This window comes from Empidonax traillii, unplaced genomic scaffold, assembly GCF_003031625.1.
Source record: "Empidonax traillii isolate 1590-97213 ecotype Southwest subspecies unplaced genomic scaffold, ASM303162v1 scaffold2175:size34052, whole genome shotgun sequence".
In the NCBI taxonomy this organism is placed as follows: Eukaryota; Metazoa; Chordata; class Aves; order Passeriformes; family Tyrannidae; genus Empidonax; species Empidonax traillii.
This window is the reverse complement of record NW_020957368.1, coordinates 19,157-31,325: the sequence shown is the minus strand read 5'-3', so window position 1 is coordinate 31,325 and position 12,169 is coordinate 19,157. Positions and strand designations below refer to the sequence as shown.

General features: G+C 45.0%; 1 pseudogene; it reads left to right on the top strand.

The window, feature by feature from the left end:
* Positions 1 to 926: 926 nt before the first annotated feature.
* On the top strand, positions 927 to 11,638 carry LOC114071650 (annotated as a pseudogene).
* The last annotated feature ends 531 nt before the right edge of the window (positions 11,639 to 12,169 follow it).

Below are 12,169 nucleotides of genomic sequence, written 5' to 3'. Positions count from 1 at the left end.
TTTCTTGGCCCTCAATTTTGGGGGTATATCCGCCTTTCTTCATCACTGAGGCTGGGGACTCTGTAGTCTTCCTCAGTGTGACCTCTCTACCTTTCCATTGTCTTTGCCCCAGTCACTGAAGCTTGGAGAGAGCCTTGGCTTCAGGTCTATTTCTCCTATTCAAATGTCTACCTTAGCTTACTTTGCCTTAATTTATGGCCTACAGACCCATTGTATAATGTTTCTAGCTTTCTTCTTAAGATTAGGTCCAAGGAAAGGAACAGAACAAATTTTTCTTTAGCAATTTAGGCAGAGCAGGTATGGAGGGGCTTCTCTCAGTCGAGCAAGATATTTCAGTTTATTCTTTAGGCCTTGCTCACGTTTCAATACAAAGGACAAGGAAAGCAGGCTGTGAGTCCTCAATACTTCCCCTAGATCCTTTTTAGGTTACTGGTTATATACTGGCATTGGATGTACCTTTTTTGTGTCTTTTACAAGCTGATAGTGATTAAGCCTTCAATCATGTTCACCTCAGTGAATTTACTGATTGTCCTTTGTCTCCCAAACTGGCTGCCCTGAGGAGAGAGGGGCAGATCTTGATGATCTGCTAATCTAAGTGTTATCGATACATTTCATGCTTGCATCTCTTATGCTGCTGCTATTTGTTCCCCTGGTGCTTCCATAACCAGTTATTTCCATTAACATCTATTCAAATCTTTCTATTACAATTGTCTACATCTAGCTAAACCAAGGGTGTTATCTGTCAAGACTGTTCAGTGTCAGTTCACACAGTTGATGTCTTTAAAACTCCCCCTGTATATATGTATGTAATTTGAAGCAGTCTTTATGTTATTCACAAACAGCTGTGCCAATACAGTACATGAGGAGGTGAGAAAGGGAGAACAAGCTACAAGAGGGAAGTAAGAATGGTTCCTGTGAATATAAAGAGGTGGTCAGAGTAAGTAGGACTAGAAAGGCCAAGGCCCATCTAGAATTAAATCTGGCCAAGGATGTCAAGGATAACAAAAAGGGCTTTTGCAAATACATCAATAACAAAAGGAAAACAAAGGATAATGTGGGCCCATTAGTAAATGGAGAGGGGACTCAGGTAACATAGGATGCAGAGAAGGCAGAGTTATTGAATGTCTTCTTTGCATCGGTCTTCCCTGACAAGACCAGCCCTCAGGGATCCCTGACCCAGACCAGGGGTCAGAGAACACCTAAACAAACTTGACATCCACAAGTCCATGGGCCCTGACAGGATGCATCTGAGAGAGATGGTGGATATCATAGCCAGGCCACTCACAATCATCTTTGAAAGGTCATGGAGATCAGGAGAGGTGCCTGAGGACTGGAAGATAGCAAATGTCACCCCAGTCTTCGAAAAGGGCAAGAAGGAGGACCCAGGAACTACCAGCCAGTCAGCCTCATCTCAATCCCTAGAAAGGTGATGGAGCACCTCATTCTGGAGGCCATCTCTACCCACATGGAAGACAAGAAGGTGATCAGGAGCAGTCAGCATGGATTCACTAAAGGTAAGTCACGTTTGACCAAACTGATGGCCTTCTAAGATAAGACAACTACTTGTATGGATGAGGGAAGAGCAGTAGATATTGTCTACCTTGACTTCAGCAAGGCTTTTGACACTGTCTCTCACAACATCCTCATAGGCAAACTCAGGAAGTGTGGACTGGATGAGTGGACAGTAAGGTGGATTGAGAACTGGCTGAACAGCAGATCCCAGAGGGTCATTATCAGTGGCACAGGGTCTAGTTGGAGGACTGTCACTAGTGGTGCCCCCTGAGGTTCAATACTGGGGTCCAGTATTGTTTAACTTGTTCATCAATGACTTGAATGAAGGGGCAGATGCCTCCTCAGCAAGTTTGTTGATGATACAAAGCTGGGAGGAGTGGCCAATACCACTCCAGTAGCTGTGTAGCCCTCCAGAAAGACCTCAAGAGGTTGGAGAGATGGGCAGAGAAAAACTGTCTGAAATTCAACAAGAGCAAATGAAGGGTCCTGCACCTGAGGAGGAATAACCCCAGGCAGCAGTACAGGCTGGGGATGACCTGCCGGAAAGCAGTTCTGCGGAGAGAGACCTGGGGGTTCTGGTGGACAACAAGCTCTCCATGAGCCATCAGTGTGCCCTTGTGGCTGAGAAGGCCAATGGTATCCTGGGGTGCATCAGGAAGAGCATTGCCAGCAGGTCAAGGGAAGTGAACCTGCTCTTCTGCTCAGCCCTGGTGAGGCCACATCTGGAGTGCCCAGTTCTGGGCTCCTCAGTGCAAGAGAGACATGGAACTTCTGGAGCAGGTCCAGTGGAGGGCTACAAAGTTGATTAAGGGACTGGAGCATCTCTCTTATGAGGAAAGGCTGAGGGAACTGGTGAAGGAAGAAGGGTTAACTGAAGCATCTTGCTACAGGGGCCCACTGTTCTCCCCCCCCCCATTTCTCTACCTTGCTCAAAGGAGATCTTGTTCTGTACCTAAAATATTTACAGATACATAGAACAAAGAGCCCAGAGGTAATAAATCTTAGCCAAAGGAGCCAAGGTGACATCTCAATAGGTAAAATAGGCTCAGATCCAAGGCTTTCTTGAAGCCTCAGTGAACAGAACACGAAACAATAGAAAGAACGAAAGGTCCCCGAGGTCAGGCGAGGATGAGGAGTAAAAATACAGCCCCCAGGATGAAGGCAAACAGGATTTCCCACCATAATATTCCTCAAAATAGAGACCATGCCTCAATCTCCGCCCCTAACTCCACCTGTTATGAATATTGTAATCTAATGATGCAACAATATGAATATGTATGCAATTATGTTGTAATCATTGCCAAACCTGTATAAAATGCTCGCTCTAACCTAACTAACTCGGAGCCTGTTTTCCCAGCACGAGCTGGCAGGCTGCCCGGCCGTTAATCAATAAATACCTTGCTGCTTTAGACATAAAACCCTGTCTAAACAGTTTTTATCTGCTCTTTTCTGGGCATCACTGGGCCTGTTCAGCCTCGAGAAGAGACAACTCAAAGGGGATCTCATCAATGTCTTTAAGTATCTGAAGGGAGGGTGCCAAGATGGAACCAGGCTCTTCTGCGTGATGCCAAGCTGTCATAGTTCTGATTTCAGCAAGGAATTTTTCTTTCCCTTTCCCCTGCCATGTGTGCTCTGTGTATGGGCCATCAGGTGAACAAAAGAATCGGCCTGGTCCACTGATGGCCGAGAGATTAGTCTCCTTGACAACGAAGGGGGAGGAGTTTTGGGGGGGGCTACTGTGTGTGGCTGGAAGGAGGTGAGGAGGAGAGGCTGGTGTGCCAGTAGGCTCAGGACCTGCTGCAAGCTGCAGACGCTGACTGGTTTTGTTTTTTTCCTTGCTGTCGGAGGGGAGTTTTGCTGCTGCTCTCTGCTCAGATGTTGCTGGCTGCAGGCCCTGCTTAAAGCAAATCCTAACCAGCTGAAGTTCGTGACTTTTCTTCCATTGGGAGAACTTTCTGTTTTATTGCTGTTTTTTTTTTCTTCCCCCTTCCCCTCCCCTTTTTTTTTTTCCAGTGTGGGAAGGGAAGGGGAATCAAGGGTTTTTTTTGTGTTTTCTCTGATATACCCTGGGGGGTGTTGCTTTTTCCCCTTCCCCCAACCCAACGGGTGGCAACCAAGGATCTCATAGTGTCGCCTGGTGACGGGCACTGGACATTACAAGTTCTGCTCCTCCAGTGATCCAACAGCGCCATCTGGTGACTACTATAGGACACTACAAATTTTGCGTCTCCAGTGACTCAACAGCGCCACCTGGTGAATGGTACAGGACATTACAAGTTTTGCATCTCCAGTGACCCGACGGCACCCCCTGCTGACTGTGGTTGGAACTGCACCAAAGGGTGAAAAAAAATTGAACTGTTTAATTTTCCTTTTGCCAGTTTATCGGTTTTGTTCTTGAAGGGGATTATTAGTGGGTATAGGAGTATTGATTGGTTGTTTTACTCTTTTTTTCTGTGTTTCTGTTAATACACATATACTTTTTAATAAAGGGCTGTTATTTTCCCTTTTCCATAATTTGTTTTCCTTCAATCGGAGCCTCTTAATTTTGGATTTATAATTGCTTAAAAAGAGAAGTTTGGGTCTTTTCTCCTAACCCATCCTCAACAAAAGACCCTTGTCTCATTTCAACTGGGACACAAGCAATAGGACAAGAGGCAACAGGCATCTTCCTGATGCACAGGAAGTTCCACCTGAACATGAGGAAGAACTTCTTTACTGTGCGGGTGACTGAGCACTAAAACAAACTGCCCAGAGAGGTTGTGGAGTCTCCCTCACTGAAGATATTCAAGAGCCATCTGGACGCAATCCCGTGCAATGTGCTCTAGGATGACCCTACTTGAGCAGGGAGGTTGGACCAGATAACCCACTGTGGTCCCTTCCAACCTGACCCATTCTGTGATTCTGTGATTAAGCTCTGCTACCGAAAAAATTACAGCCACAACCTAAATCCTCATTTGGTATCTCTAGCTACACTCACTGCTCCCTCCTTCCTCCTAATGGGTGCTTTTTGATGGTGTTAATTAATCAGTTTGCGTTACTTGTTTCTATCTATCTAATGCAGAATGTACCATTAGACTCACTGGAACCCCAAACAGAAAACTTCAAGGATCACCTTTGAACTGGTTACAATATACATCAGCTATATTTCAAATGTTAAAATATTCAGATACAATCTTGTTACAAAGGCTGACAATTTCTACAAGAATTCATTATATGATAAGCTTTTTGTGGATTAACTCTAAACATATCCTAACAGTAAGAAATTATAATTTGATGTGCTTTTAAATCCATTCTGGATCAAAAATTAATAGGAACAATTTGACTCATTGTTTTTTCAATTTATTTTCTTTCTGCAGTAGTGTTGCATCACCAGAACCAGCAGAAGGTTGTTAGTTGGTCAATGCTCCTATGTCTAAAAATGCATCAAAAGAAGTATAAATGCTGTGAGGCTGTTGTGCTTATTTCAGATGCATCTGAATCATTATAAAGACAGCTAGAACTGTTTGAAGTAACTTTCTGATAGATTTCAATTTTTATTTAGTTTTCATGTGATATTATTTATCCTTTCCAATGATAATGTAAGGTTTTAATCACTGTAGAGGAGAGTTAAAATAACACTTTCACAGGAAATTAAGGTGAAATTCTAGTTTTGCTTAGGCAGGAATATACTTGCCTCAATGGAACACTGAAATGAACATCTTTCAGGTTTGTTTGCAAAAGTATAGATTGTTTTGTAACCATCTATATTCTATTGACTATAGGGGGAAACCAGAAACAAAATACAGAGACATAGACCTGAAAAAAAGAAATATGGAGGCAATGACAAGAAACAAACCTTGCCAGTCACACTAATTGATGGCCTACCAAGAAACCACAGGTACAACTTCCAGGAAGATCAACCTGGAAGCTGTAGAGGGACTTTTTACAAGGGCATGTAGTGATAGGGAGAGGGGCAATGGCTTCAAACTAAAAGAGGGTAGATTTAGATTAGATATTAGGAAGAAATTCTTTACTGTGAGGGTGGTAAGACACTGAAAAAGGTTGCCCAGAGAAGCTGTGGATGCCCCATCACTGGAATGGGTTCAAGGTCAGGTTAGATGGGGCTTTGAGCAATCTGATCTAATGAAAGATGTCCCTGCTCATGTCAGGGGGATTGGATTAAATGATCTTCAAAGGCCCCTTTCAACCCAAACCATTCTATGATTCTATGACTTTGCAACTGATAAGATTGTAAACCAGGGGGAATTCCATACCAGAAAGTATGTAAAGAAGGGGTTAGACTGTACTACGCTTGCAGTTGGGGATGACATGGTTGAGAGCCTCTGGGTAAGGTTTAGGGGAAAAGCTAATAAAGTGGATGTTGTTGTGGGAGTCTACTATAGATCACCCAGCCAGGATGATGACACCAATGTATTATACTATAAGAAATTAAAGGAGATCTCTAGATCACTTGCCCTTGTCCTTATGGGTGACTTCAACATCCCAGATGTTAACTGGGACTATCGGACAGCAGACACAAATAGATCCAGGAAATTCCTGAAGCACTTGGAAGATAACTTTTTGATACAGGTACTAAGGAACCAACTAGGAAAGGTGCCCTCATAGACCTGTTGTTTGTAAATAGAGATGGTCTCACGGATGAAGTGATGATTGGTGGCTGTCTTGGCCACAGTGATCATGAAATGGTTGAGTTGAAAATCTTTGGTGATATGAGAAAAACTGGAAGCAGAGCTGCTACCCTGGATTTTGGGGAAGCAGACTTTGGGTTGTTCAAGGAGCTAGTAAGGTCCCCTGGGAATCTGCTTTCAAGGATACTGGAGCCCATAAATGCTAGTCACTTTCTAAGAGACATCTTTTAAGAGCACAGGAGCAGGCAATTCTAGAAATCAAGCAATTTGGGTAAAAGGCTGGCTTGGCTGAACAGGGATCTCATGAACTTAGGCAGAAAAAGAAAGTGCATGGACTTTGGAAGCAAAGTCAGGCTACAAAGGAGGACTACAGAGATGCTGTTCACCACTGTAGGAAAAAAATTTGTTTGAAAGCTCAACTGGAGTTGAAGCTGGGCAATACTGTGCTGAATAACAAAAGCACTTTTTAACATATGTTAACAACAAAAGGAGGACTTAAGAAAACATTGGTCTATTACTTGATGAGGTTGGTCACCTTGCCAATACAGATGAAGATAAAACAGAGACAGTTAATACCTTCTTCACCTCTGTCTTTAACACCAATGATGGGCCCTAGGACCCCTGGAGCCCTGGGCTGGAGGGCTATGACTGTGACGCCTTAAGATTCTTAAGATTTGTAGTATATAGATTTTTAATATATCTGTATAGTTTCTAACACTTTAAAATAGCAGTTAACAGTTACTACCCCACCTCGTCCCTCCCCTTTCTCACACTACAATTGTCTAGAAAGTTCTTTTCTTCCATTTTAGGCATCAACTGAGGGGATGCTAAGTTTCCAGCCAACTTTGAACTTGTATGGGATTTGCTGCTGCAAGTAAATGCACATAAGTCTATGGGGCCTGATGGGATTCATCCCAGGGTACTGAAAGTTGGCTGATGTTCCTGCAAGACCTCTCTCATTTATCAATGGTCTTGGGAAACTGAAGAGGTTTCAGTTGACTGGAAGATAGTAAATATTATTCCCATATTCAAGAAGGGCAAAAAAGAAGACCCTGGTAATTATAGGCCTGTCAGTCTTACTTTGGGTCCTGATAATATTATGGAGAAGATTATTCTGGGAGTTATTGAAAAACAGTTGAAAGTCAGTCAAAGCCAACATGGGTTCATTAAGGGAAAGTCATGCCTTACTAACTTAAAATCCTTTCATGACAAGGTGTATTGGGTCTGGCTGAGCTGGAGTTCATTTCTCCATAGCAGCCCTCTTGGTGTTGTGCTTTGCATTGGTAGCTAGAAGGGTGTTGATAACACACTAGTGTTTTGGCTACTGCTGAGCACAGGATCAGGACTGTAACATTCCTTCCTCAATTGAGGGCAAGGTCCTGGGAAGGGACACAAGTAGGCCAGCTGATCCAAACTGACCAAAGGGATGTCCCATACCATATGATGTCAGCTCAGATATAAAAGCTAAGGAAAGGAGCAGGAAGGGGGTCATTCATTGTTTCCAATGGTTGCCTGCTAAGGAACCATTACGTTTGCTGAAGCCCTGCTTCTCAGAAGTGGCTGACCATCACTGCTGATGGGGAGAATAAACAGTGTTATCTTTCGCTTTGCTTTTGCTTTAATAAACTGCCTTATCCCAACTCATGAGTTGTTTTCCATCTTACTCTCTCCCCTGTCTGGCTGGGAAGGGGAGTGATAGAGTGGCTGAGTGGGCACCTGGCATCCAGCCAAGGTCAACCCACCACACAAGGTTACCTATCTAGTGGACAAAGGGAAGGCAGTGGCAGTGGGGTTTGGGGGATTTTAGCAAAGCTTTCGATACTGTCTCTCACAGTAACCTTCTGGACAAAATGTCCAGCATAGAGCTAGACATGCATCCAATACAATGGGTAGACAATTGGCTGAAGGGTCAGACTCAAAGAGTTCTAGTAAATGGGGCAACATATGGCTGGCAGTTAGTCACTAGTGGTGTTCCACAGGGCTCAATTTTAGAGTCAGTTCTCTTCAATGCTTTTATCAATGACCTGGACACAGGAGTTGAGTGCACACTAAGTTTGCTGATGATACTAAATTAGGAGTCGATTTCCTCAAAGGTAGAGAAGCCTTACAGAGAGATCTTGATAGATTAGAGTGCTGAGAAATGTATGCTTATGAAATGTAACAAAGACAAATGCCAGATTCTGCACCTGGGATGGTGTAATCCTGGATGTACACATAGACTGGGAGGACAAGAGGTGGAGTGCAGCCCTGCAGAAAGGGATCTAGGAGTTTTGGTTCATGGTAAACTCAATATGACCCAACAGAATGCCCTGGTGGCCAAAAGGGCCAACTATGTCCTGGGGTGCATTAAGCACAGTATAGCTAACTGATCAAAAGAAGTACTGGTCCCACCATACTCAGGATTGGTGCAGCCTCACCTTGAGTACTGTGTACAGTTTTGGGCTCTACAATATAAGACGGATAGAAAAAATATTAGAACATGTCCAAAGGAAGGCAAGAAAGATGGTGAATGGACTTTGGGCCATGACTTATGAGGAGCAGCTGAGGCTTGTTCAGCTTAGAGAAGAGGAGACCAAGGGGTGACCTCATTGCTGTCTACAACTTCCTCATGAGGGGAAACAGAGAGGGAGGTGTCGATCTCTTCTCTCTGGTGTTCAGTGATAGGGTAATAGCTTAAAGCTGTGTCAGTGGAAGTTCAGACTGTACTATGCAAGAATTCACTTAAAGAAGGCAAATTTTCCTGAAATGGTCACACAGTTGGACTAGATGGTCATTGTAGGTCCCTTCCAACTGGAACTATTAATTTAATTTACATCACCTGAATTTGAAACTTATTGATGTTTTATTCAAGTTGCTAAAAAATAGATCCTGCTGGCACGATAAATTTCATCAGTGTTGTAACCATGTCAGAAAGCAAATACATTGGAAGGAGGCTTCTGTTTCTGTTGACTTTAAATAATTCCTGTGATAGCTCTATAGTAGCTTGCTTGAAAAAGACAAATTAGCCAGATAGCCACATAGTAATCTCAAACAGATAATTGCTCCTTTAAGGTTACATTAAAGCAAAAGTGGTATTTGCATTTAAAGATATTAATTGAAGACCAAGATCAGAAGCTAGATATCATTCCTCCTTCAAATTCAGATCAAGCAAAGATCTAGCCACTTGAATTCTGAGGGTTCTTGTTTCTACCATCAAATCAAGAGGGCTGTGATTGTTTTTCATCATTTAAGGCTGATTCTCTTTAGGCTGGGAGGATATCAAAAAAGCAAAATTTTCTGGGACCAGAGGGAACCTAGTTCTCACCCAAAGCTATTCAATAGCATTCAAAGCTTCTATAAGAGTTCAGCCATTCTATTCCTAACCAAACTAGGTGGTACTTCCAAGCATCCAAAAAAACTAGGAAGTTTATGTACAGCTGTGACTGGTACCTCCTGCTCCTGATCTCTGGTAATATGGTTAGCATAACTAATGCCATTTTATAAGGTAAACGGCCATTCTCTGTGACCAAGCTGGTTACGGATCAGTCCCCTCATCAGCTCTTGAAGGTCCTGCACACCAGGCAGACTTTTTCTCCCCTTCCCTATTGGTCTCCAGGTTTTTGGGTGCCATGCTGACTGCTCCCCTCCTTACCAGCCTTGAAGGTCCCAAGGCACCTGGTCAAATCTTTACTTTCATTTCTAGTAGGCATTATATAAATTATTGAGACCACACAGTCATCAGGAGCTAAGAACATTATTAGTGTATAATTGCTGAGATCCAAGACCCCTACTAAAGGCAAGTGATCAACTAAATTAATTTTTGCAAGAACAGAGGTTTCCTTAACTGAAAGATCTATATCTAAGAGAAACACGAATTACTAATAAATTTGCAAAGTTGATGATGGAAACATCTGGATTAACAGATAAACCACAAGGATGTTGACAGATAATTATGCTGTAAGACATTTTTGTAATATATGTTGCTATGCTGTACCACATTTATGGTTAGACAATATGCATCAGTAGGTGGATGATTCATATCATACCCTTGTAGCATAAGGTATAAAACCCTAAAAATCCCTTGTTTGGCTGAGACATCTCACGCACATTAATAAATACTTACCTTTCTAATTCTATACTTTGTGTCCTAGCCTCTCTCCTCAGTTGTCACGGGCCAAATTTGCAACACAGAATATCCATGGCTGATTTTTCTTTCTTATGATGGCTTACACGTTTTCTTGCCTATGATGGTTAGAGGGCAGTGTACAGCCACTGGCTCCCAAGGCCTGTTTAAGGAAGCGGTACCACTGTCATAAAGCACTGTGGCCACCTCACGAGGCATCACTAGACCCACAGCGGTAGGTGGGCGGATGGGAGGGTAGAGACGGACATTCATCGCCCCTGGGCCTAGTGGCCTTTGTCTGGAAAAGGGCTAAGTGGACAAGTCCACGCCACTCTCCGCTACGACCGTCGACGGAGCGCCGAGAGACGCCAGTGAAGGAAAAGGAGCGGCAGTACCAAGAGATGCGCCTGCGCGCTAGGGAGTAGTGGTGGACTAGGTGGAGGATGGTTTCCTGCGCTCCTGTCGCAGTTCGGAATTTTCAGTGCGCCTGCGCGTTGGTGGAGGGGAAGAGGGCGGTGTCTGGTCCCGTGTTTTGAACGTCTCGGTGCGGGTAGCTCACTATTTGGCAGGAAGGTGAGGAGGCCTCTATCCTGGCCGTGGAGTTCGTGTACGGAAAGGAGGATCTAAATGTAGCAGGAGGATCTAAACGTTGCAGAGGCGAATAGGAGACAGCAGTGGCAACGGCGGAGTAGGACAAGTGAAACAAGGGGAGCAGCTGTCCCTACTGCTGCCGTAGAGAGTCTGAGTGGCCTAGTGAGATAGGAGGACTGCTGCGGCTGCAGCGCTAACGCTTCTATGCCATCCTCCTGGCACTTCCAGGCACCCATCCCCCCAGCAGGTGAGTAGTAAGTGTGGGGGAAGGGGGGAGGGAAAGGAAAGCGCAGCCCGTCGCGCCGCCTTTAGCCTAGCCTAGTACCGGGTAGAACCGGAGGGAGTCGCTATGGAATGAGCTTGGAGCTGCTGCTCCTAGCTTTCCCTCCCCTCCCGCGAGGCTGACGTTATTTATATACCTGCGACGTTCCGTCTCTGTTAACCCTTTACTTCTTCACTGCCTGCCTCAGCAGCCCGCCTGGAATCCGCGGGGGTCCTTGGGTTCCCTTCCCACGTAGTGCCTCGGCTCCTTGGCAACCTCCACTCCTACTGGGCCCGGGGAACTGCTGCCTTCCTTTAGCATGGCCTCTCCCGGTATCTACCCCGCCCACATCGCGTCCCTTGCTGGAGAGAAAGGGTCGCAGCTGCACATTCTCCCTTTCTCTCCGTGGAGCTATTGTACTGTAGGCTGGGGCCCCCTGAGGGGCTCCCAGCAGATAAGCCTCTGTCGATAGTGCACGTTGGGGGAGGCAAGTATGTTTCTGACCTGTCATCTGTTCGCTCCCCCCATGAGAAAATGGGATGAAGGGGATGTGAGGGTGGTGGCTGGGCTCGGCCGCGCCTCAGTAGTCAAAGGCTGGAGCTTTGAATGCTGCTAACGCGTCGGGCTGGCAGCACTGGAGTTGCACACGCCACCGCCGCTGTCTGGGACGCCCAGAGTGTGTACGTATGCGCGCGCTCTGCTCGCGCTTTTCTGGGTTCTTTTGTCTGCTGCTGTCTCCGCTTTCCCCTCCTCCCTCGATTCCCTCTCCTCCCTCCTCTCCTTTCTTTCCCCCTCCCTTCTTTCCCCTCTCTTCCAGACTCAAAACGCTGCTGCAGCTGCAGGTTTATAAATACTGGACTAACACACACAACATGGCTGACGCTCGCCCTGCTCCTTCACCAAGCTCTCCTCTTTCTCCCTCTGTCTCCGCTGCTTAGCCTCTCATCTATTTAGTCTTTTGTTTTTTCTCCTTTATCTCCTCCCCCCAAAAAAACACCACCAAAAAAAAAAAAAAACAAACACCAAACCACCCTTCTTATTGTGCGCATGGCGGGATTTCAAGGGTAAGGATCA